Genomic DNA, 24,336 nt, shown 5'->3' with positions numbered 1-24,336 from the left:
AGGAAATGTGAACAGCGAAATGGTATGCTCCATTGGAATGCCATGGTGTGTATGTTGGTTCTTCACTGACAGATTTCCTTTCCCTGGTGATTTCCAGGCCTCCCTTGTGGTGCTATCTGAAAATAATCATGCTCGTCGCCAGCACACATGGATGCCCTCATGTGTCAGAGGGCTGGAGGGCACAGGGGCTGCCAAGGAAAAGAACGCCAGTGTTCACAGTGAAGAGGTCGAGGCCTCGCAGGAGGCAGCTCCAGGTTCTTGTCCCCGCCCCGTCCTGGCTGAGGCTGCTGATGAATGAGGGAGGGTCCCGGGTGTGGCAAGCAGGTGAACCAGTGTGACAGGATTAGCCTGGAGAAAGCTGACTATGTGTTGGAACTTCTCAGATGTGCTCAGGTGTTTGCTTGCCATGATTAAAAACCCATTTTAATTGTTTTCTTTGATATGCTGCCATTCAGACGCTGAGGTCATCTGACTTTAAGGGGATATATTTCTACCCTCATTGGATGCCTTCATAGAACTCATTTCATTTTCAGTTTAAAAGAGTGGTTCACACATGTTTTTTCTCCCCTTCTGAATTGTCTGTTGTGCAAAGGAAATTGGTTTACCCTGCTGTAAGGGAGGTGTGACTTTCAGTACCACCAGGGATATTTCTAGAGGGTGGCCCCAACTGACACCCTTGGTCCTCATTACTGTTAATTACAACATATCTGATGGGTTATTTCACATCTGTAGCACCTGTCATCCATAGCAGAGGTGATACGGTGTGTGTTTCACTTCTCCAGGGATGTGGGCACCTCTGTGCTGCTTTTTATTTCTTTTTATTATTTTTTTAAGTTTATTTTTTTTATTTTGAGAGAGAGAAAGAGGTCACAAGCTGGGGAGGGTTAGATAGAAGGAGAGACAGAATCCCAAGCCATATATCCATATCTGTATCTACGTGTCTATTTATCTATCTTATTTATGTACCTGTCTATCTACCTATCTATTGTATGTATGTAGTATAGTATATGAATAGAGTAAATTCTCAGTTTTTGAGCTCAAATCTTTGGACGTTACTTTACATAGAGTGGTTATATGCTATGGGCTGAATTGTGTTCTCCCCAAATTCATACATTGGAACATCAACCAGCATTGTCACTGTTTTTGGAGATAGAGCTTTTAGGAGGTAATTAAGTTTAAATAGGTCATCAAGGTGGGTGTCCTAATCCAATAAAATTGATGGCCTTATAAGAAGAGGAGGAGAAAGAGATCTCTTTTTCTCTCCCCACACCCATGCTCCAAGGAAGGACCATGGGAGGACACTCGAGGAGGTGGCCATCTATGAGCCAAGAAGAGAGCCCTGGTCACACCAGCAAGCTGATGTCAGACTCCCCACCTTCAGAACTGTGAGCAGTAAATTTCTGTTGTTGCAGTCTGTGGTGTTTGTTACGGCTGCCTGAGCTGACTGATACACCACGGCTGGTAAATCATTCAACGTTCATTCAACAAGTGAGGACGCCATGCATGTGGGTGGAGGCCATTTATTCCCACCATTAGATTTTGGGAGTAACACTAGTGTTGAAACACAGTTTCTGAATTTCCTATTTATGTTTCTCTGCTGCCGATGCGTCTGACCTTTGGCCATCACAGGCTCACAAATTGCTCAGAATCACAAGGTCTGCGATGAAGCTGTGGCAATAATTCAAAGGATTTGTTTTCCTACTTGGGCTCTATCCATCTGATTACATTGTAACCAATATTTGCTGCTGTCCCTGTGGACAGAATTTGTTCATAAACTACAAAGAAATTGCACAGCCATGGAAGAAATCAACTTGTTAAATGGGCTGTGGTTTTTCTCCCTAAGCAACAGAGAACCTGTAAAACACTGTTGTGCTAAAAACAAACAAACAAACAAACAAAGAAACAAGAAAAAAGGAAAGAAAGAAAAGTAAAAGAAGTGGGGGAAGAGACCCCCCCAGACACTGAAGAAACATTCTTGGAAACTAAGTTCTCAGACCATTCACGCGCCTCCCCTGCTTATTCTAATAGGGGCCATGGTGGTGTAACTCTCTTTCTCCCATTTGGGACGTTTTTCAAGGACGTGTTGGTGAGGAAAAACAGCTCCATCAGCAAAGGCACGTGTGTGTCTGCTGGAATTGATCCATTCCAAAGGCAGCTAACTTGGTCAGCAGATCCCAGGAACTGGGGTGGGTGTCAGGCTCCAGTCTGCTCACCCGCGTGTGTGAGCTGCTCTCTACCTTGAAGAGACAGACGTGGGTGCTTGCTTAGGTCGTCTCTCTGTGTCATGAAGTGACAGGGGGGCACACATTTCCCCACAATGCTTTAGAAGAAATGAGTGGCCATGTGACCGGGATCCTCTAGCCAGGACTCGACCACCCATGGGGTCCCCACCAGGAGGGCACCAGGTGTCCAGGCCAGCACAAACCGTCCCTGTCACCCGAGTGCACTTCCGTCTCCTGCACGAATGGAGTGACAACAGTACAGTAAGCTTCCCGACCTCTCTGCCATCAGTGCCCTGTGGCTCCTCGTAAATCTGTCCCTCCTACCGCCCTCACCCATCCTGGTAAATACCACCCTGGGCCGGTGCCACTGTCTGCCACTTGGGTTCTGGGTACCTAAAGGATAATACATACCGGCTTTAGAATATTTTCTTTTTGTCTACTGGGACCCCATAGGAGCTGGGAAAGTCGTTGTCTCTGGTTTGGCTCAAAAAACAACATTCTGAAATTGTGAATAAAGACAGAGAACGCTCCCTTCCACCCCTGCAACAAGCCACCGTGTCTTCCCCACTTCTGTTCCTTCCCAATGTCTCTTCCCCACTTCTGTTCCTTCCCAATGCCTCTTCCCCACTTCTGTTCCTTCCCAATGTCTCTTCCCCACTTCTTTTCCTTCCCAATGCCTCTTCCCCACTTCTGTTCCTTCCCAATGCCTCTTCCCCACTTCTGTTCCTTCCCAATGCCTCTTCCCCACTCTGTTGCTTCCCAATGCCACTTCCCCACTTCTGTTCCTTCCCAATGCCTCTTCCCCACTTCTGTTCCTTCCCAATGCCTCTTCCCCACTTCTGTTCCTTCCCAATGTCTCTTCCCCACTCTGTTCCTTCCCAATGTCTCTTCCCCATTCTGTTCCTTCCCAATGTCTCTTCCCCACTCTGTTCCTTCCCAATGTCTCTTCCCCACTCTGTTCCTTCCCAATGCCTCTTCCCCACTTCTGTTCCTTCCCAATGCCTCTTCCCCACTTCTGTTCCTTCCCAATGTCTCTTCCCCACTCTGTTCCTTCCCAATGTCTCTTCCCCATTCTGTTCCTTCCCAATGCCACTTCCCCACTTCTGTTCCTTCCCAATGCCTCTTCCCCACTTCTGTTCCTTCCCAATGCCTCTTCCCCACTTCTGTTCCTTCCCAATGTCTCTTCCCCACTCTGTTCCTTCCCAATGTCTCTTCCCCACTCTGTTCCTTCCCAATGCCTCTTCCCCACTTCTGTTCCTTCCCAATGCCTCTTCCCCACTTCTGTTCCTTCCCAATGTCTCTTCCCCACTCTGTTCCTTCCCAATGTCTCTTCCCCATTCTGTTCCTTCCCAATGCCACTTCCCCACTTCTGTTCCTTCCCAATGTCTCTTCCCCACTCTGTTGCTTCCCAATGCCACTTCCCCACTTCTGTTCCTTCCCAATGTCTCTTCCCCACTCTGTTGCTTCCCAATGCCACTTCCCCACTTCTGTTCCTTCCCAATGCCTCTTCCCCACTTCTGTTCCTTCCCAATGCCTCTTCCCCACTTCTGTTCCTTCCCAATGTCTCTTCCCCACTCTGTTGCTTCCCAATGCCACTTCCCCACTTCTGTTCCTTCCCAATGCCTCTTCCCCACTTCTGTTCCTTCCCAATGCCTCTTCCCCACTTCTGTTCCTTCCCAATGTCTCTTCCCCACTTCTGTTCCTTCCCAATGCCTCTTCCCCACTTCTGTTCCTTCCCAATGTCTCTTCCCCACTCTGTTCCTTCCCAATGTCTCTTCCCCATTCTGTTCCTTCCCAATGCCACTTCCCCACTTCTGTTCCTTCCCAATGTCTCTTCCCCACTCTGTTGCTTCCCAATGCCACTTCCCCACTTCTGTTCCTTCCCAATGTCTCTTCCCCACTCTGTTCCTTCCCAATGTCTCTTCCCCATTCTGTTCCTTCCCAATGCCTCTTCCCCACTTCTGTTCCTTCCCAATGTCTCTTCCCCACTCTGTTCCTTCCCAATGTCTCTTCCCCACTTCTGTTCCTTCCCCATGCCTCTTCCCCACTTCTTTTCCTTCCCAATGTCTCTTCCCCATTCTGTTCCTTCCCAATGCCTCTTCCCCACTTCTGTTCCTTCCCAATGCCTCTTCCCCACTTCTCTTCCTTCCCAGTGCCACAGCTGCTGTCTACACGTGATGCCACCGGGCCCAGGAAACACAAGGAGAGGGGGAAGACTCAGCTTGCTCCTGGCACCTTCCCTCCTGATGGTGCGTTGTTTGCTCTGGTACGCCTTGGCCTTTGTCATTCTCTGCCCATGCCCATGGCGCGTTCGTGGCATGACCCAGCATTTCAGCCCAGACGCAATTGCTCAACACCCATTTCACGACTGGCGTCCACTGGCTGCACAAATATCATTTTAGATGCTAAATAATGTTTAGGGGCAAAGGGAAGTGAGGATATTCTTGGACAAAAGGGAATGCTCATTATCTGCTGAATAGAAAAGGAACTAGAGAAGCCTGGAAAGAAACAGCTTTAATCCAATCACACACACACACGCACGCACGCACGCACGCACGCACGCACACGGAGTCTCACTAGAGTCTGGGCCGGCCATGCAATTTCACCTGAAACACGGTTACCAAGACCTGCCTCCTCCTTCCTGCATCTGAGCGACTGGGTGCTGCTGGCCATGCTGAGGCAGGGAGGGTGACGTCTGAAGGTGCCATACAAAGTTCCCCTCACACATCCCTCTTGCTCAGAACCCCTCCTTGGCCTGCGTGCAGAGAGATCCAGAGATGAGAGGTTCACTTTTCCGTGCTCCATTGGGCCTTGTCTCTCTTGTGTCAGCTCTCTCCCAGAGCTCCCGAAAGTACCTTGACAGGCACTGCCCTCTCGTTAGGAGGAGTTATGAAATCCAGCGTGAAATCCCGAGCTTGGCCAGGGAACAAGAGACACAGGTCCTCGGCAGACATCCGCCCCCCACCCCTGCTCGGGACGTTGGAATTAAGAACTGCTCACAGTCCCTCACACCAGCTAAATACAACTCTGAGAGCTTTCTGGTAAAATGCAACATAATTCAGATGACTTTTGAATGTACGCAAGGCTTTCTTTTTCTCTGAAGTTCTTTCTTTCAGGCAGAAAATTATTTTGTTAGCGTCTTGGGAGACAGCAGGTGGAAGCGGCTAGATTAGAGCCCCTCTGTGCAAGCAAAATAATGTGCAGCCACACTGAAATTGCTTTATTCTTTCTCTGAAAATGGGAGGAATAAATCAGGGGGTCGTAAATTTGGAACAGTAATAGTGCAGCCACGACCTCGCCACAGCCTACACCATCATTTTCGGGGCTCCCAGAGACGTGGCTGACGATGGGGGAGGTGAGGTTGCAGGTGGCAGGCTCTCCGGTCAGGGGCACGGGGCTGTCTGCTCAGGGGACAGATGCTTTCTTCAAGCTCCCAGGGAAGAGCCACGTGTAAGTGTCAAAAGTGGGAGCCTGGCGTTTCCTCAAGATCCACCCTGAATTTCTGTATTTGGGTCACGGTCAGAAGGGAGCAGAATCCAAGAGAGACGGGCTTGAGTTCGACAGACTTGCCAAGTGACTCTCCACAGAGTGGTCACCTTTTAATTGAAGACAGTGGCTGCCCAGTGGCAGAGGCTGGGTGAGCCCCTAAGGTGACTGCTGAGAGCCCCAGCATGCGGTGGTGACGTTAAGCCACCTCCATGCCATGTGATCAAGCATCACCCTTCCTGGGTGTTCAGGTCCTATTAGTTCTGATCAGCCAAAGTGCTCTGGGTGGCTCATCACTTCACATTGAACTGTCCCCTGTGTCTTCATAAGATTTTCGTTTTCTTTTTAACTGCACAGCGGGTCCATTTGTTTCTGTTTTGTTTTGCTTTGTGTTTGAAACAGCACGCAAAGCAGTGGGCAGTGGGAGGGAGAGGCAGGTAATGAGCTGTCTGTCAGGGAAGCACCCTGGTTGGGAATCGGGTTTAAAGCACGGGGTGCGAGGATCTGGGTCCCCCTTCTGGCTGCTGCTGGAGTGGATGGCAAATCCTGGGACGTGGAACAATCGAGGGCAAGTGTGGGATGAGGGGTTGTTGGCTGTGTCTTCTGAAGCTGGGGTCTGTTTCTGGGTAGAGGGAGGCATGACAGCCAGCCTTCCCAGGGCCCTCTCTTCAGGGTCTCCATCTTGCCCATCCTGGGGGCGGAGCAAAGAGGGAGAGGACGGGGACGACGCCAGCTGCCCTAGATGCAGTCTGGCTCAGGCTCAGAGCTCTGGGTGTCCCTGCAGCCCCTGCCCAGTGGAATAAAACCCACACCCTACTGGCCCGTGCTCCTCATTCTCTCTCAACACGAACATTCACGCCCAGCCCCCAGCAGGTGACAGGAGCAGGACACTACTTGGAAATCATACCTGACACGTGTTTGTCCCTGTGATTCCCTTTCACTCTAATTCTTCTGCCATTGACCTGGACAGTGAGTGAAGCCAAGGCTTGTGGCCTCAGGAAGGGAGGACACGCAGATTTACAATCGTGGCTTTGCGTTCAAGAGTGGTCTTGGGGGAACTCTAGCTTTAGAGCGCAAGAGGTTTTGAGGACAAGGATGGATTTTACAAGGATGATTATTTATTTATTGGGTTTTGGGTTTTGAATGCCAAAGCTTGGCCTTCAGTATTAGGAGTGACGTCCAGAAGCCTCAGAGTGTCAAAGCTCTGCCGTCCGCCACACAGACAGTGGGAGTGGGGGTGCTTGCGCAATTCCCCTGCATGGAGGGGGCACAGACCCTCAGGCCACAGGTGCTGTGGGCACCTGACCCTCCCTCCTGAAGGGGAAGTTCCTTTTGGAGAGGGGCATCTGTGGGGCACAACCACCACTGTATGAGGCAGATCTAAGCAGAGATGAATGATGTCACAAGCCCTATCCCCGACCCCACTCTTAAGCCCTCGCACTGGGCACAGAGCAGGGTCTGAAGGTTCCCCACAAACATCCATCGCCCCAGGAGAGACAGGTGCTGATGGAGAATGGCCAGTATCAGGCATGTGGGCTCAGGACCAGAGGCCATGGGAGCACCCACTATGGGGGCACCTGCTAATGTAGGAGTACTGGAGAGGGAGCAGGGCAGAGGCCATGGGAGCACCACTGTGTGCTCCCACCATGGTGTAGAAGGCACTCTGCCGTGGATGCCAGCCAGGACACGAAATAGCCACAGATCAAGTTGTCCCTCTTCTTGGCATCACGACGTCATTACAGAAGTTCACAGGAGCCCAGGTGTCACACACATAGGGAGGAAGGAGGTGTGGGTGGGGCTGGCTCCACAGGTGCTCAGGACAAAGTGTCAAGGCCGCGGGGTCCATGATGGAGCTAGAACCACCCAGTTTTGAGCTTCCAAGTTTGTGACCACAAATTTCGACCTTGCCACATTACTAGTTGGCACAAAACTACCTTACCTGCCATTGGACGAGACTTTCAGTCAATCCTACAGTCTTCTGGGTCTGGCAGGAGAATTCTCAGTTAGCTTGATATATGATATATTTTGCATCAAGAACACCCACTGTGGACATCAGTGGTGCTTGGCTTATGGAAAAGCAAACGTGGGCCGAGGGAAGTATCTGAAGCTGGTTCTCAGTGGCTGTACAGCACGAACCGAACTGTAAGAAGCACACTGTGTGCAGTGTTAGAGCCAGAGGTCTCGGGTACCATTGGGATGAGGGGCTTTGGCTGTGGAGAGTGGAGGATGTCCACGAGTCTTCTGGAAGCAGGGCTATAGGGCTTGACGGACACCCGCTTTGCTTTCTGGGTCCCACCAAGCACAGGCGCCATACTTCTTGATTGGAGACAGTGGCCTTGCCTCCCGTCCGCCTCCCCCTCCCAGGGCTGTTCCAGTTGCTTCTTCTGACCACACAGGTCCTGTTCACGTGCCGGGGAAGGTCAGCCAAGCCTCCCCATGGCTGCCAGCTGGGCTGCTGGCCCTCTGTGACCTCGGGGGTAGCCTGGGCTCCCCTGCTCTTCATACTTGACTCAGTTCTTCCTTCTTCCCCTTTTCTGGCTGGCCCGTCCGCTGTCAAAGTGTGGGCTTCCCATCCTCTCTGTTCCTTTGCAGCTTGAACGCTGGTTCTGAGAATAGTCCTGGCTCAGGGCCTGGAAAAAATCACCGAGTCAGAACCTCAACAGAACAACTCACACGGCTGCTTAGCAAGCATAAAATTGGAGCTGAGAGAGCCGGATATTCTTACGGGATGTCTCCGATGTGCTGTGGTAGCAAGATACAGTGCCCTTTCCAACTCTGGGGCTATTTGCAGAAGACGAACGGAGAGGGGGCATCTAAAATTGGGGCATCCGCCCTCCCTGATGGGGCCAGGAGAGCGTGAACACACACCTCCTTCCCCTGCCTCCTTATACAATATTCTGCCGCTCACCCCAGGCTGCGGCAGTCACAGCACGTGCATTACGGGTTCAGGATCGCACTTCATTCATCCCCTTGGCATGACATCTTGAGGAGCCTTCATTGTATCAATGATGCATTCACAGATCTTGTCATCCAACGGATTGCTTTTGGAAGATTTTTGCTGATGAGTGAATCTGACGTCCAGTGTCAGGTCCCGGATTTCCCGATGGGAAGTGAGACCCTGCTGACCCACATTCCCAACCTGGATGGGGACAGGTGGTCTGTTTGTTCCCCTTGGGTTCACGGACGCCACCCCTGCCCATCTGCCCATCAGCTCCCAGTGCAAGTGTGACTTCCTCAGAGAGGTGGTCCCTGAGTCTTCTGACCAGGAAAGACCCTCTGATATTGACCCACACAGCACTGTCCCCCCCACCATAGTGCCCAGCCACCATAATTTTACCCACATTTTGGGTTTTTTTGGTTAATGTGTGTATTAATGTCCTAGGGCGGTTGTAACAAAGTACCACAAACTGGGTGGCTTGGTACAACAGAAATTTATTGTCTCACGGTCACGGAGGCCAGAAGTCTGAAATCAAGGTATCAGCGAGGCTGTGCTCCCTCTGGAGGCATGAGGGAGGTGTCTGTCCCAGGCATTTCTTCTGACTCCCTGTGACCTCAGGTGTCCCTGGCTTAGAGACGCATCATCCCACCCTCTGTCGTCACACATGCTTCACACGGCACTTCTCTGTGTCCACATCTCCCCTTTTATAAGGTCACCAGTCGTAGTGGATTTGGGCCCAAACCTAATGGACTTATTTTAAGTTGTTGATCTCGTAGAGATCCTATTTCCAGGTAAGATCACATGCTGAGGTACTGGTGGTTAGGATGTCAATATACGAACTTTTAGGGGACATGAGCCAGCCGATAGCAGTATGTTGCCTCCTCAATGAAGGAAGGGAACTTGTTTGTTGTTATTTTCAGGGGAGCCCCCGAACCTAGCATGCTGTCTGGCCTAGAGGGAGTGCCTAACAGCTATAGCCGAATGTATGAATAAAAGAAAGAAAGAATGAATGAATGAAAGCTGATTACCTGAGATCACCCCCACTGCCCTCATGCACCTGCGGCAACCTTGAAAAACAACTACTCACAGGTGTCTTGAGACAGCTCCAACCACACAAGAATCAGGCCTCATCCTATGTATCCTGCCTTTCGTTGTTAGAGAATCTGAGCTTGAGGGAAACCACGGTGAATTAGCTCTGCTCTCCTCCCCCCTGGATTAGTGAATAGTGGAGAGATGTAGAACAATAAATAGAAAGAGTTTGGCCTTGGTCAAGTATAGGTTTGGCAGATTTAGCAGATAAAAATGTAGGATGCGCAGTTAAATGTGAATTTCCCAAATATTGCATAGGACACAGTTACACCAAAAAGATGTCTTATTTATCTGAAATCCAAGCTTAACTGGGCACCTTGTGGTTAGTCCGGCAACCCTGGCTGTGGTTGGCATCTTGGCGGTGCACTAGATTTTTGAAAATTACAAGAGATTCCTCTGGAGATCAGAGTGAGAGGTAGGAGAACAGGGACTCTGAGTGAGGAGAGGTGAGAAGGGCAGAGCTCCAGACGGATCTGCTGGGGCCAATTTCTTCTGTGTCCAGCTCCTCCTATTTAGGGATAAACAGCTCTAGAGAAGCTTCTCACTCACCACCTCCCCCTCTCCTTCATCCTGTTTCCTCTCTTTCTGCCTCTTCCTTGCTTCCTCTAAGGTAATAGTCCTCCTTGAGAGAGTTAAGTAGTGTGTACCTACATAGTGCTTACACTAAGTACTGCCTGAACAGTCGTAGGGGTTTCTGCTCCATTCTCTCTGCAGGTAACTGGCCCCATGTCAGAGGCTCAGGGCTCACCTGTGATTCCAGGGCATGTGCCCACGTGAACAGACCTCTCATTGTTCATGGGAGACTGCAAATTCTCCAGACTCAAGGCTCATCTGGGTCTAAATATCCTCTCTGTCTCTTCCTAGCTAGGTAACTAGGCCTATTGTAGTTCTCATCTACAACATGGCAATAGCAATAAATCAACCTTGTATATTGCGAGGGTTAAATCCAATAACCATATTGGATGCCGTGGATCTAACACATAATACACATTTAAAGATATTAACTATCATCAGCATCATCATCACTTTACCCATATTACCCTTACGTCTCCCCCACCCCTAAAAAGCCGATCTAGTTGCTTAAATCCTTATTTCACTGCTGTGGCGGGTACAGTGCTTTCACCAACATTTTGATAAGTTCTCTGGAGGTATACCTCCTCAGGGCTGCCTTTGGTCCAGCAGGAACCTGCTTCTACTGACTTAGTCGGGTGTAGCAGTTATCTTAATCGGTTAGCATATGTGGTCCTCCATCTGGGTAGCTTTGATCTTGACATGAAATTCATCACTCACCCCAGCATTTCCATATGTAGATGACTTTATAGAAACTTTGGGGAGCATGAGAGTTATTATTGTACTAACACAAACTGAATTTTCCATCGTTGTATTCACAGATTTCTGCACTTTTTCAACTCAGCCCCCACTGTTCTGCCACATTATCTCCAACCTTCACCTTTCCTGCTCTCTTTCTCTCACCCTGCGCCCCAAATTCCTCTTCATTTCTGCTGAATCTCTTCAAGACTTTGGCCCTCAAAGTCTTACGTTTCTTCCAAGCAGCTTATCAAAAATTTTTCCTGAACACACTTTCCTTCCTAAGAGAGTCTGGTGTAGGCTACTCAAATGATAAGTTTTACTCAACTACAATTACTTTGAAACACTCAGGGAAGAGCTTGAGCTGCCTTCTTCTAAGGCACATTCTCCCTTTTTGTCTGCAAGAACTATTCTATTTCACTTTCGCTTTCAACATATGGCCCAGAGTCCCTTGCATCTCAGAAACTCAGTGGCCTCTTTAAAGAAGATTCCAGAAACATCTTTCCCTATCTGGGTAGTTCAGTTATCCACACTGCATCATCTCTCATCTCTAATTACCATCATGCATTTTGAATTGCACTTCATGAATGAGAAGCAATGGTAGAAAAGAATCCCATCCAAAAAAAAAAAAAAGTCCTTCTCAAGACAAAGTTGGGAAAACGGAAAGGTTTAAATGCGTGCTGGCTGAGAAGCCAGCCTGAAGCAGCCATGGAGGATGGACTTCCCTCCATGAAGTGGCAGCTGGATGGGCTGCCTGGAAACTTTCCTGGGATTTCATTCTGAGGCTCACATGTCAGAGTTATTGTTGGAGATTGGATTTGCTTCTGCAGGAACAGCGAGGATTCAGGGCACTGGCGCTGAGCCCTATTGATCTGTTTGGGGGATGTTAGCTCCTGAAGCCAAGGGATGTTCTTGAGGCTCCAGCATGAAAATCGCTCATTTTGACACCTTGGAACCATCCCCCACCTTGCAGAAGTGTGTCCAAGAAAAATAATGACTCTTATGACTCGGAGGGAATATACCTTTGGGTCAACTGAGGTTTCCAAACTTCATTATTACTCTAATATTTTGACATTGAAGAATTGGATTCTAACGTTGGGCTTGGGATCAATGCCAGAGGACTCGAGAAAAGTTATAAATAAGGCTTTTATGGGGTTCATTTCTTTAATTAGGGAGGCTGTGTAATTCCCAGCTCGGCAGCACAGTAGATAGAGTTATGGTGAATTTTCACTTGGTGTGAAATCGACTGTGGCATTGCACTCCCACTAAATGCAGCTTGACGATTCAAGCCGGCATAAGCTGGAGGCAAACATATTCAGCCCGTGTGGCAGAGGAAGGAGAGACGAAGGGAGAACACACAGTGTTGTGTGGGAGACCAGGTATTTCCTGTCTCCATTCTTTCTCTTCTTACCTGACTGGCTTCCACTGTCTTCCTTGTCCCTGATTCACAGAGTCTGGGGCGAATTTAGGGCCCGGAGGCTGCCCTGAGTGAACAAACTATATATAAGAGGCTTCCAGAAGGCTGGATCCAAAAGGGAAGGGATTGGCGGAATGTTCTCATGGAACCACTGAGCCCAGGAGAAGAGGGAAGCTGTCTAGGATGGGGCTGAGGTCAGGGCTGGGCAGCTGGCATGCGTGATGCTTCTCTGCTTCCCCTTGAAGCATTGATGCTTCTCAGGTGTCGTGGGTTGAATGGTGTCCCTTCATCCCCCCCCCCCCAAGATGCATGGCCAACTAGAACCCCAGAATGTGATCTTATGTGGAATAAAAGTCTTTGCAGATGTAGCTAAGATCTCAAGATGAAATCACCCTGGATTAGAGTGGACCCTGAATCCAATGGAGGTGTCCTGAGAGTAAAGAGCAAGAGACATAGACAGGGAGGGGGAAGCCATGTGAAGACAGAGGCAGAAACTGGAGGGACACTTCTGGAAGCCAAGGGGCCCCAAGGGCTCCCAGTGACACCGGAAGCTACAGGACGGCATGGAGCAGAGTCCCCCTCAGACACTCCAAAAGGAACCCACCTTGTCAGCGCCTTGGTTTCAGACGCCTGGTTTCCAGAACTGTTAGAAAATAGATTTCTGTTGATTAAGCCACTCAGAGAGGGGAGCCTGGGGGCAGGAGAAACACCACTCACCAGCCACAGGACACCCTTGATGCCCCTGAAAGGCTCAGAGCCCAGTGTGGGTCTGGCTTGGGGCGAACCGAGTTTGGGTTTGTCCCTCTCGTCTCCCCCCTTCTCTCTCCTTTCCATGAAGGGCCCAAGCCCCAGAGCTTGGCTCTCCTACTGCTCTTCACACCTTCAGGAAACCTAAATGGTCCTGGTCACGTCCAGTGAGACATGTCTAGGATTATTGCTTCGATTCCATTGTCAAGCTCTTGCTGAAAACATGACTTATTCATCTTTGTTAGAATAATTCAGTCCCATTCAGAGAATAGCTGAGTGACCACCCTCTCCCTAATTCTTATGTGGACATTATCTGTTCCCTCCTCAGAACTCTGTGACATGGAATGACTTTTGTCCTTGCTTTGCGGTCGGCAGCCCATGGGGCAAGCCGGTGGTCAGGACACTCCTGGTGAGCGTGGGGCCGGGATTTGAACCCAGGTCCACAGAGACTGGATCCAAGGTAGTTGCTTTCTCCTTCCACACAGAGCATTTCATTAATCCACAGGGCCTCTTAGAAATCACATTTCCTTGGCGATAAAATTATAAATGCTCGTTACTGAAAATTTGGAAAACATGGAAGGGTACAAAAAGACTATAAACACCAACTATTCTCCCAGCAGAGAAAAATCATTATTACATCTTGAAATACTTAATTTTCTTCCAAACATCATATTATACCTTTGCAAAGTAGACACAGAGTCATTTCACATAAGTTTATTTTTCACCCTCTCTCCTCCTTAACAATGTGTCGTGAGTGCACTGCGTCCTTCAGTACCGTTTGGAAATACCACGGCTGCGTGGGATTCATCTTGAGGATAAATTGCGATGCTTCCAACCCAGGGTCATGCATTCAAACTTTGTCTAATTTTCCCTTTCAGAAGCAATCCCATTGTGATCATCTTTGTACATAAATGTGTGTCTGTGTTTTTGACTGTTTTCTTGGGAAAGGATCCCCCCCAAAAGGGTCATTTCAAAGTGTTTCCAAAGGCAGCTTTGGCTCCTGGCTACCACGTCGGTGCTTCTAGGGGTTCTTTATTTTTCAAAACAGAACATAAGGAGGCATTACGTCTTGAGATGCGGAGAGAAGCTCTGGTTAGAAGAAGGCTTAGTTGAAGGACACCTCTGTCGATGTGTCTGTTTACTGCCCTCTGGCATCAGATCTGGGTGACTTGGAGTCTCATTTCCTCATGCTTTTTGGAAGCTGGCAGAGAGGTGCTCTCACGGGTCTGGCAAGATGAACAAGCTACCGTGTCCTGAGAGCTCCAGAGGCCCACCTTTCCCCGACCAGGTTGCTTCCCACACTAGAGTGGCATAGATGTCCCCTGGTGAGAGCCGCATGGAGCTTCCTGGGTGGGTGGGTGGGGGGTGTCCCTGCCTACTGCATGGGAAGGGCACACCCTCTGCAGGTACTGAGCTCAAAGGATCACACGTGCTCTATCACTTCCTTGCTTGTCGATTTTCCAATAAACTGTGACATCAAATCCTGTCCTATATCCTGTGACATCAAATCCTGCCAATGGCATGACTTGGAGCCTCTTTTGAGTGACAGGGATGGTAACTCGGGTGGAGCTTTCTCAACTTATAAAGTACCAGGTAACCACCTCATACGGGGTGAGTGCTCGTAATTCCTCCCTGGTCCTCTGGGGACCACCTTTTGCTTTGTGACCTCCAGTGTTGGTGGAACAGCTGTTGGCTCTGGAACACTGAGAATGTCACTGGGCTCGTGGGGATGGTACCAGCGACTGGTCTGTGAGAATGGGACTGGCCACATGCACGTGCCGCTCACTGGGGAGTCATTAGTTAACATCAGTGAGTGCTTTTCTTATTCAAGGTCATGGCGCCGCACGAGAGATTTTATACACAGATAGACCAGATACACGATTGCATCTGAATTTCAATAGCAACGATACCAGAAGTAGTCATCATCTTGAGAATTTTAAAATTACGAAGATTGGAAAATAGGAAAATAAAAATTTCCTTCCAGATAATGTAATTGTGTACATAAATAGATGGTTAGAATTTGTAATAAGGATAGCCAGGTTGATAATGTATAAAAAGTTTTTTGTTTTTTGTTGTTTTTAATTGCTGTATATGAGCCACAGAGACAGGCTGGCTGCCCATTAAGCAGTCTGTTTTCTGGGATTGGGAACTCTATTGCAAATGGGCAGGGGTGAAATGAGGGCTTCCCCTCTCTCCTCCCCACTCCCTGCCCCTTCTGCTCCCTTTTCTGCTTCTTCTCCCCTCCTGCTCACCTTCCCACCGCTACCCCTCTCCCTTCTGTCCCCTCCTCCTGACCACAGTCTGGACCCCAGTGAGCAGAGCTGGTCTAACACGTGGCTTTGGGAGGTGATGCGCGGGCTTCTGAGAGACGAGACCTCTGTGCAAGGGTGTATGTACCCTCACCACCTGTTGCTGTGAATTCGCCCCTGGGGGTAAATCATGCTTGCTGATGAACTGCAATCGTGTGACCTAGGAGCACTAACCCAGTGGCTGGAAAGCACCCAGGAACACATTATGACACATTCACCTTGCTCAGGTCCTTATCTTCACGTGGGGTTCCTGTCATGGATACACATTCCTACATACAATGTAGCAGAAGGCCCACTTCAGTTATACTTCAGTGGGGATTGTGGAGATTGGTCTTAATTAATCTTATTTACCTTGAGGTCCTCTAAGGAGTGGTTTTAACTTCTACAAAAGAACAAGGACACTACCTCTAATTGGGATAATCTTAGTGAAACAGTGTAAAAGAAATCCAAGATTACGTGAGTAATAATTCCATTAAAAGAGGCTTTCTATACCTACAGGAAAGCATTATGCTGAAATTAGAACTTTCTTCCTAATTCTCTTGACTTTTAAATCTTTGAATTGTGCCTAAACATTACTTTATTGATGGTAGCATGCCTTAACGTAATAATGTTCTGTTGTAAAATAACCCTTTATAGGTGCAGAGTTTTAAACAGAGAAAGCATTCTTCAGATAATAGGCTTTTGTAGGTATTTGAGCCTGTATCTTTGTAATAAAATGTACTTCATCCCCTAGACTGCACAATCTTTTTATGCTGTCCATGGGGGTGTTCACAGGTATTCAATTAGCTGTCTCCCTCTCTGAGGGAGAAAGACATTGAGAATTACAGGAAAACAATAATAGCAGATAAGCTACGAAGATTCAAGTGTGGTTCACGTATATGAAGTTTGCTTGTTTGGACTTTTCTGAGCAGAAGTAGCACGCATAATGTTTCCCCGCTAGTGTGCCAAGGTGGCCGCGTACAATGGAGCTAGTTCATGGAAGTTACCCCTTCGTGGTGTTTTAGAGGGTTTGAATTCATGTTGTCTGCTCCTCTGGCAGAGGCCGAGCTGATCACCTCCACTGGCTCTGGTCTATGAATTTCAGCTACCCTCACTCTACTGTCGAGATTATGACAAACACATTCATTGGAGCCTGGCTTTTGGTGTCCATTTGGAATTATCAAGAAGCTTGGTCCATTAGAAAATATGCTGTCCATCGTATTGATTTAAGAAGAGTAACTGATGTGTGGTATTTTGTCCCACTGGAAATACGAGAAATGATTTCTTATGTTGTATTTAACATTTTTTCCACCATGATCACCTGCTGAAATAATAAATTCAAAATTAAGTTTGGTAGAAACCCTGCCTAAAATTGACAGATTTTTTAAAAAAAAATTTAATGTTTATTTTTGAGAGAGAGAGAGAGAGAGCACGTGTTGGGGAGGGGCAGACACACACACACACACACACACACACACACACACACACACACACAGAATCTGAAGCAGGCTCCAGGCTCCGAGATGTCAGCACAGAGTCCAACATGGGGCTCAAACTCACAAATTGTGAGCTCGTGACCTGAGCCGAAGTTGGACGCTTAACTGACTGGGCCACCCAGGCACCCCAAAACGGACAGATTTTTTTTAAGAACAAGGGAGATTTGAGAAACCTGGTGTTCCTTGTTCTGGAAGGTTCTGTACCAGGCCAGTTTGGGAGGGTGGCTGTGCATTCCTCCCGTCCCCTGCCCCTGTGGGGAATGGAGGGCATGGGGCCGCAGGTTATTTAAGGAAGGATGCTGACAGTTTGACTGTGACACACGCCTGTATCTTCTGTTCAGGATACGATTAGAAAGAGCCCTGATTCTGGCAGGCTCCAAGTTGCAAGGTGCGGACTTGTGTGTCCTGTCCTTTGCAGTATTTCTGGACACAGCTGAGAGGAGTGAGGGACTGTTTAGGGATATCTGCTTATAGCACAGAGCAGAGCCTCAGATGTTGAATTTGCTTCTGAACATTTTACAAGGAGCCTGGCATACAGTGTCGACAAATATTTGCTGAATGAATAAATAAATTGTCTAGAGTGTCTCTCCTTTTTTTAACCCTTCATTCACTTAAAAACATTTTTTTTTTCTCCTGAAGTAGAATGCACACACAGAGAAGTGCACAACCATAAATGTGGCATTTAGGAGATGACACTATGAAACATCCCCGTGTCACCTTGTCACCGGCCACCTAATTCAGAGAGAAGACTGTGTTGGTCCACTCAGGCTGCTATAAAAAAGTACCCGCCAGGTGGCTTATAAGCAACAGAAATGTATTTTTCCATGCTCTGGAGGGTGGAAGTCTGATTTCCCGGTACGAGTGTGGTACCAGGCGTTCCAGATCGCAGACTTAATTGCTCTGTCCTCACCTGGAAGAAGTGGGGAGGGGGCTCTCTGGGCCTCTTTTGTGAGCACACTAATCTCATTGGTCAGGGCTCCACCTCAGGAACCTCATCACCTCCCCAAAGCCCCACCCGCTAATTACATCACCTTGCTCATTTTCAACATACGGATTTTGGGGGGACGCAAACATGCAGATCATAGCAAGAATGTTTGCAGCCCTCCGGAAGCCCCTCTCCTCCTCCAGATCACTGCCCTTCCCCTCCCCTCCCCTTAAAGACCATCAACATGCGGGACGCCTGGGTGGTTCAGTTGGGTCCCCCTCATGCTCTGTCTCTCTCTCTCTTTCTCTCTGTCAAAAATAAAATAAAAATTTTCAAAAAAAGACCATCAACATGCTGACTTTTGTCAGCTCCTCTTTGCGGGTACACCTGGCAGGCAGCATCCTGAGCCCACACGCCGTTCTCGGTAAATGGAATCAATCAGTATGTTTCCCTCTGCGTCTGGCTTCTTCTGTTCCCCGCACGTGGGTGATGGTCACTTGCGTTGTTGTGTGTGCTTCTTTAGCTTTCGTGGCTGTTTGGTATTCTGTTGTGTGACTGCACAACAAATTATTCAGCTATCCTGCTGTTAATGGACATCTGGGCTGTGGACATCATGGCTTTGGCTCTTACAAAGATCCCTCCCTAAGCGTCACTCTGTGTGGCCCCTCGTCACCTGTGCGTGTGGCTCTGTAGAGGGTACACCCAGGCAGTGCTGCCCCTGGATCAGGGCAAGAGGGCCCCGTGCTGGGCTGTGCATAGAATAACCACAGCAAACCACACATTTATTTAGGGACACACGGCATCTTTCCCATTCAACACCTGTCCCTCTGTGCAGCATGACCCTTAATCCCAGACCTCTTATCTGGTGACTGACACCATCAGGCCCCCACATAAACTTCCTCACATTGGATCTGTGTTTTAAGAGCAAAGAAAAGGCTCTGACTGCCAGAAAGGAGGTGTGAGTTGCCCCAGGCTTTGCAGTGAGGGAGCTGCTAGAGGGGCTTGGCAGAGTGCAGGTGTAGTGAGCCATGATGGGAAGCATGATGACAAATCTACTCATTGGCTTGTGGAAGGATTTCAATGCAAGAATTGTGAGTAGCTTTATATGTATAAACCATTTAATAGGATTAAATTATAGTTTAGAAATTTATATAATTACAGCTTTATTTGTATAACTTGGATATAAAATTCTTGACTTTATTAATTATAATGTGTGTTTGACCTTTAATTTAAAAAATTAATTTAGGGGCACCTGGGTGGCTCAGTCGGTTACGTGTCTCACTCTTGGTTTTGGCTCAGCCCATGATCCCAGGATCGTGGGATAGAGCCCTGTGTCCGGCTCTGTGCTAACAGTGTGGAGCCTGCTTGGGATTCTCTGTCTGTCTGTCTCTCTCTCTCTCTTTCTCTCTCTCTCTCACTCTCCCTTTCCTCTACTTGCTCTCTCTCTCTCTCTCTCTCAAAGTAAATAAATAAAATTAAAAAATATTTTGAAAAATTAGTGTAAATATTTTAGGAAAAGAACTCTTTGGGAAAATACAAGTATTTTAAAATTATAAATTCTTGGGGTGCCTGGGTGGCTCCGTCAGTTAAGCGTCTGACGTCGACTCAGGTCATGGTCTCATGGTGCGTGAGTTCGAGCCCTGCGTTGGGCTCTGTGCTGACAGCTCAGAGCCTGGAGCCTGTTTCAGATTCTGTGTCTCCCCCTCTCTCTGCCCCTCTCTCTCTCCCTCTCTCTCTCTCTCTCTCAAAAATAAATAAACACTAAAAACATGTTTTTTAATTATAAATTCCTTAAGAAAAAAGTTTTAACGTTTATTTATTTTTGCGAATAGGGGAGGGCAGAGAGAGAGAGAAACACAGAATCTGAAACAGGCTCCAGGCTCTGAGCTGTCAGCACAGAGCCCGATGTGGGGCTGGAATCCACAAACTGCAAGATCATGACCTGAGCCAAAGTCAGACGCTTAACAGACTGATCCACCCAGGTGCCCCCAAATTATAAGTTCTTAACATTGTTTCAAAACATTTACAGACTTCCATATTTCATGATTTAATTTATATTTTGGTGGAAGTTTATTCAAATGTATACATTCAAGTAACATTTTATTGTATATTTTAATCTGAAATACATATTATAAGGTAAAAAGTTACTTTAGATCATGGAGAATAAAATGTAAATTAATTTTTGTGTATTTGTGGAAACAGAATATGGAAACAGGGCTCAGAAATGAAAAGCTAAAAAAAGAAGTAAGTTTTTCAGAGGGTGCCCTGCTTAGACTGAAAACGCAATCTGGAAACAAGGAAATTAAGCAGACTTTTGTCAAGTGTGACTCACATGAAATTTACAAACAGGATATTATAAATTTTATAATTAGATTTAATTAATTAAACAATAATGAAAATGAGCATAAAGTTATTCTCACCAAATAGAAAAAGAGGTCAGATAAAAATCTCTTTTATTTGTTAGTAAGGGAGGATTGAAGTTTGGATCCAACAATGGAAATGGAAAAGAGTAACTCTTATCAAATCTGCAACCAGAAGCCGCAGACAGAGCCCCGCCTGCTGCCGTGATGAGGTGACATTCACGACATTGGTAAATTGGGCAAGAACGTGGAGACCTCCGCACATCGTCTTGATAGTGTGTGAATGTTTCTAGCAAACAGTCTGATTCAAATTGATGAATCAGATTTTCCCTTCGGTAGGTCTGACAGAACAGTTAGTATTTTACATCAAAATTAAATTATTTCTAGCGGAAAAAGAAAGTACAGAGACCAACTTTTATAGTTTAGGTTTAAAGGCAAAGTATTTTATTTTTGTGTGTGGTGTAAGAAAGTGGCCCAGTCTTTCCCGGTTATTGTGGAGCCAGTCACTGTGAGCAGAAGAGTCCCCCCAGGGCACCCTGTACCAGGTGACATGGTGAGTCCCTCACGCCAACCAGCACAAGCGCAGGAAGTTTTTGGAGATGGTGGAGCTGTAGGTCAGCTTGAAGAACTCTGACCTCAGAAGAACAAACGCTTCTCAGGCATCATCAGGCTTAAGTCCACTCCCTGCCCTATGTTCTCTGTCTGTGTTTTGGGGGACCAGCAGCACTGCAATGAGGCCAAGGCTGTGGGTATTCCCCACATGGACATCAGGGCACCAACGAAACTCAGCAGAAATAAAAACTTAGTCAAGAAGCTGGATTAGAAGTATGATGCCGTTTTGGCTTCAGAATCTGTGCTCAAGCAGATCCCACGAATCCTGGTCCAGGACTGAATAAGGCTGGCAAATTCCCCTTTTTGCTGACCTCCCATGAGAACATCATGGCCAAAGGGGATGAAGTGAAGTCCACGATCAAATCCCAGATGAAGAGGGTGCTGTGTCTGGCCTTGGCCATTAGCCATGTGAAAAGAACAGATGATGGGCTTGTGAACAACATCCAGTTAGCTGTGAATTGGTGAACGTCCGGGCTTTATACATCGAGAGCACCATGGGCAAGCCCCAACGCCTGCACTAAGGCACAGCTTGATAGTCCCTAGTGCTGTCAAACAAACAAAGAAACAAACAAACAAACAAGTAAGTAAAGGAATAAATAACGTGGCCCGACTCTTTTGCATGTCGCTGTCCAGTTTTCCCAATACCATTTGTTGAAGAGATTGTCTTCTTCCCATTGGATATTCATTCATGCTTTGTGGAAGATGAGTTGACCATATAGTTCTGGGTCCATTTCTGGGGTTTCTATTCTGTTTGATTGATCTATGTGTCTGTTTTTGTGCCAGTACCATACTGTCTTGATGACTACAGCTTTGTAATATAGCTTAGGTCTGGAATTGTCATGCCTCCAGCTTTGGTTTTCTTTTTCAAGACTTCTTTGTCTATTGGGGGTCGTTTTTGGTTCCATACACATTTTAGGATCGTTTGTTCTAGCTCTGTGAAAAATGCTGGTGGTATTTTGATAGAGACTGCGTTGAATGTGTAGTTTGTTTTGGGTAGTGTCAACGTTTTAACAATATAGGATCTTCCAATCCATGAGCATAGAAAGTTTTTCTATTTTTTGTGTGTCTTCAGTTTCTCTCATAAGTGTTCTATAGTTTTCACAGTACAGATCTTTTGCTTCTTTGACTGCGTTTATTCCTAGGATGTATCTTACGGTTTTTGGTGCAATTGTAAATGGTATCAGTTCCTTGATTTCTCTTTCTGCTTCTTCACTATTGGTGTATAGAAATGCAACCGATTTCTGTACATTGATTTTGTATCCTGCAACTTTACTGAATTTGTATATCACTTCTAGCAATTTTTTAGTGGAGTCTTTCGGGTTTTCTGTATAGAATATCATGTTGTCTGTGAATAGGGTAATTTTTACTGCTTCCTTGCCATTTTGGAGGCCTTTTATTTCTTTTTGTTGTCTGATTTCTGTGGCTAGGACTTCAGTACTATGTTAAAAAACAGTGTTGAATCACTAAATTGTACACCAGAAACTAATATTATACTGTATGTTAACAAAATTGAATTTAATAAAAAGTAAAAAAAAAGAAAGGCAAAGTATTTTGTAACTTTCCTACTTTTTATGACTTAGCTTTCACCACCATGTTATTTGTGGCTGGAAACATCTGAGTTCTTAATTATAAGAACACAAAACATCCCAGGGCTCCTGGGTGGCTCAGTTGGTTAAGTGACCCACTGCAGCTGAGGTCCTGACCTTGCGGTCCGTGAGTTTGAGCCCCGCGTCAGGCTCGGTGCTAACTGCCTGGAGTCTGCTCCGGATTCTGTGTCTCCCTTGCTCTCTGCCCCTCCCCCACTTATGCTCTGTCTCTCTCTCTGTCTCTCTCTCAAAAATAAACATTAAAAAATTTTTTTAAAAGAACACAAAACATCCCTTGCACATAAAAATCACACAAGTGTAATTACTACCATGAAAAGAAATCTGTACAGCAAACAACCAAGAATCTTCAAGAAAGACACGTGAACATTGAAATAAACGGAGGTGGTGTTTCTTAAAGAATGTTCTGTCCAATATTTAGCAAAAATGATAATGTTTTTTCTGTGTGATGCCACTAGTACAGTATTTATAGAAAATGATAGACATTTCTTAGTTTTGTACATATGATTTCAAAATGAGATGATAGAATGGTTGAATGTGGAATATAGAAAAAAATGAATGCATATGAACATGATCAAGGATGGAAAATTCAAGTGAGATCCATATTTTAATGGATAAAACAGTGAGAGAAAAAAATCATACATAAATGTTTAAAAAAGTAAACACTACTCACTTAAACTAGATTGTACCAAGGACAAATGTCCTGTCGAACAACTAACGTTTTTGGTATGTGATGTTAACTATCATACAAAAGAAAACAGGGACTTCAAAAGGAGTGGTTATGTCATTGGTTTTATATCTGTTGTAAAATGTATAGGTTTTGACTTAGGTAAGAGACGAGATAAATACTTTGAGTTTTAGGCATTGATTTAAAAGATAGTTGGGGGACTATGGTAAAGGCACTAAGACTATATTAGTCAAGAGGAGAGCTTACAAACCAGAATTTTAGCTGAAAATCCATTTGTTACTGGGAGTCATGACTCAATTATATCCATAGTGACATATTTGTAGCAACGAATGCAATAATTATATATGTTATTTTCTTTATCTTCCCAGAGGTGGAATATCTTATCAAATTTGACCTTTCAATCATTCTCAAACACCTGAAGGGAATACCAGATAGATGCCGGTAGAGAAATCAGATTTTATTTTGACGAGCTACAATATTTATTAGAAGAGTTAAGTAAAACAACAAATGACTCTCAACTAAAAATTAATATGGTCCTTAGCACACAAATCAAATAAATGTTGAATCTGCATCCTACACAGTCATGGGGTATGAACTCATGCTTGCTAATGATATGTAGCAAAAAGCATACACAAAATCCAAATCCATATTTAGGTATAAATAGTTTTGAAATGTTTTTGTTTAAAAAAGTGGACTCTGGGGCGCCTGGGTGGCGCAGTCGGTTAAGCGTCCGACTTCAGCCAGGTCACGATCTCGCGGTCCGTGAGTTCGAGCCCCGCGTCGGGCTCTGGGCTGATGGCTCAGAGCCTGGAGCCTGTTTCCGATCCTGTGTCTCCCTCTCTCTCTGCCCCTCCCCTGTTCATGCTCTGTCTCTCTCTGTCCCAAAAATAAATAAACGTTGAAAAAAAAAAAAATTAAAAAAAAAAAAAAAAAAAGTGGACTTTGCTCATGTGATACATGCATGGAAGGTGCCAGTCCAACAAAACTTGAAAACTTAGAACCAAGAAATGAAAATGTTTGCATGCGTATGAAAAACAGTGTGCATTTTTATGTGTATTTATTTTTGAGAGAGAGAGCACGAGAGAGAGCAGGAGAGGGCAGAGAGAGAGGGAGACACAGAATCCAAAGCAAGTTCTAGGCTCTGAGCAGTCAGCAC

At 46.5% G+C, this 24,336-nt stretch overlaps 1 protein-coding gene and 1 pseudogene across 3 annotated transcripts in view; both read left to right on the top strand.

The window, feature by feature from the left end:
• The window catches only part of LOC112860202 (large ribosomal subunit protein uL1 pseudogene), a 31,496-nt pseudogene extending 9,068 nt beyond the window's left edge, over positions 1-22,428 (top strand).
• Positions 1-24,336, top strand: part of MED10 (mediator complex subunit 10) — a 261,409-nt gene that overhangs the window by 54,317 nt on the left and 182,756 nt on the right. The window lies entirely within an intron of this gene.

This window comes from Puma concolor, chromosome A1 (genome assembly GCF_028749965.1).
Source record: "Puma concolor isolate L17-30 chromosome A1, mPumCon1.1.hap2, whole genome shotgun sequence".
NCBI classification, from domain to species: Eukaryota; Metazoa; Chordata; class Mammalia; order Carnivora; family Felidae; genus Puma; species Puma concolor.
The sequence above is the reverse complement of the archived record's forward strand: the minus strand, read 5'-3'. Positions and strand labels throughout refer to the sequence as shown.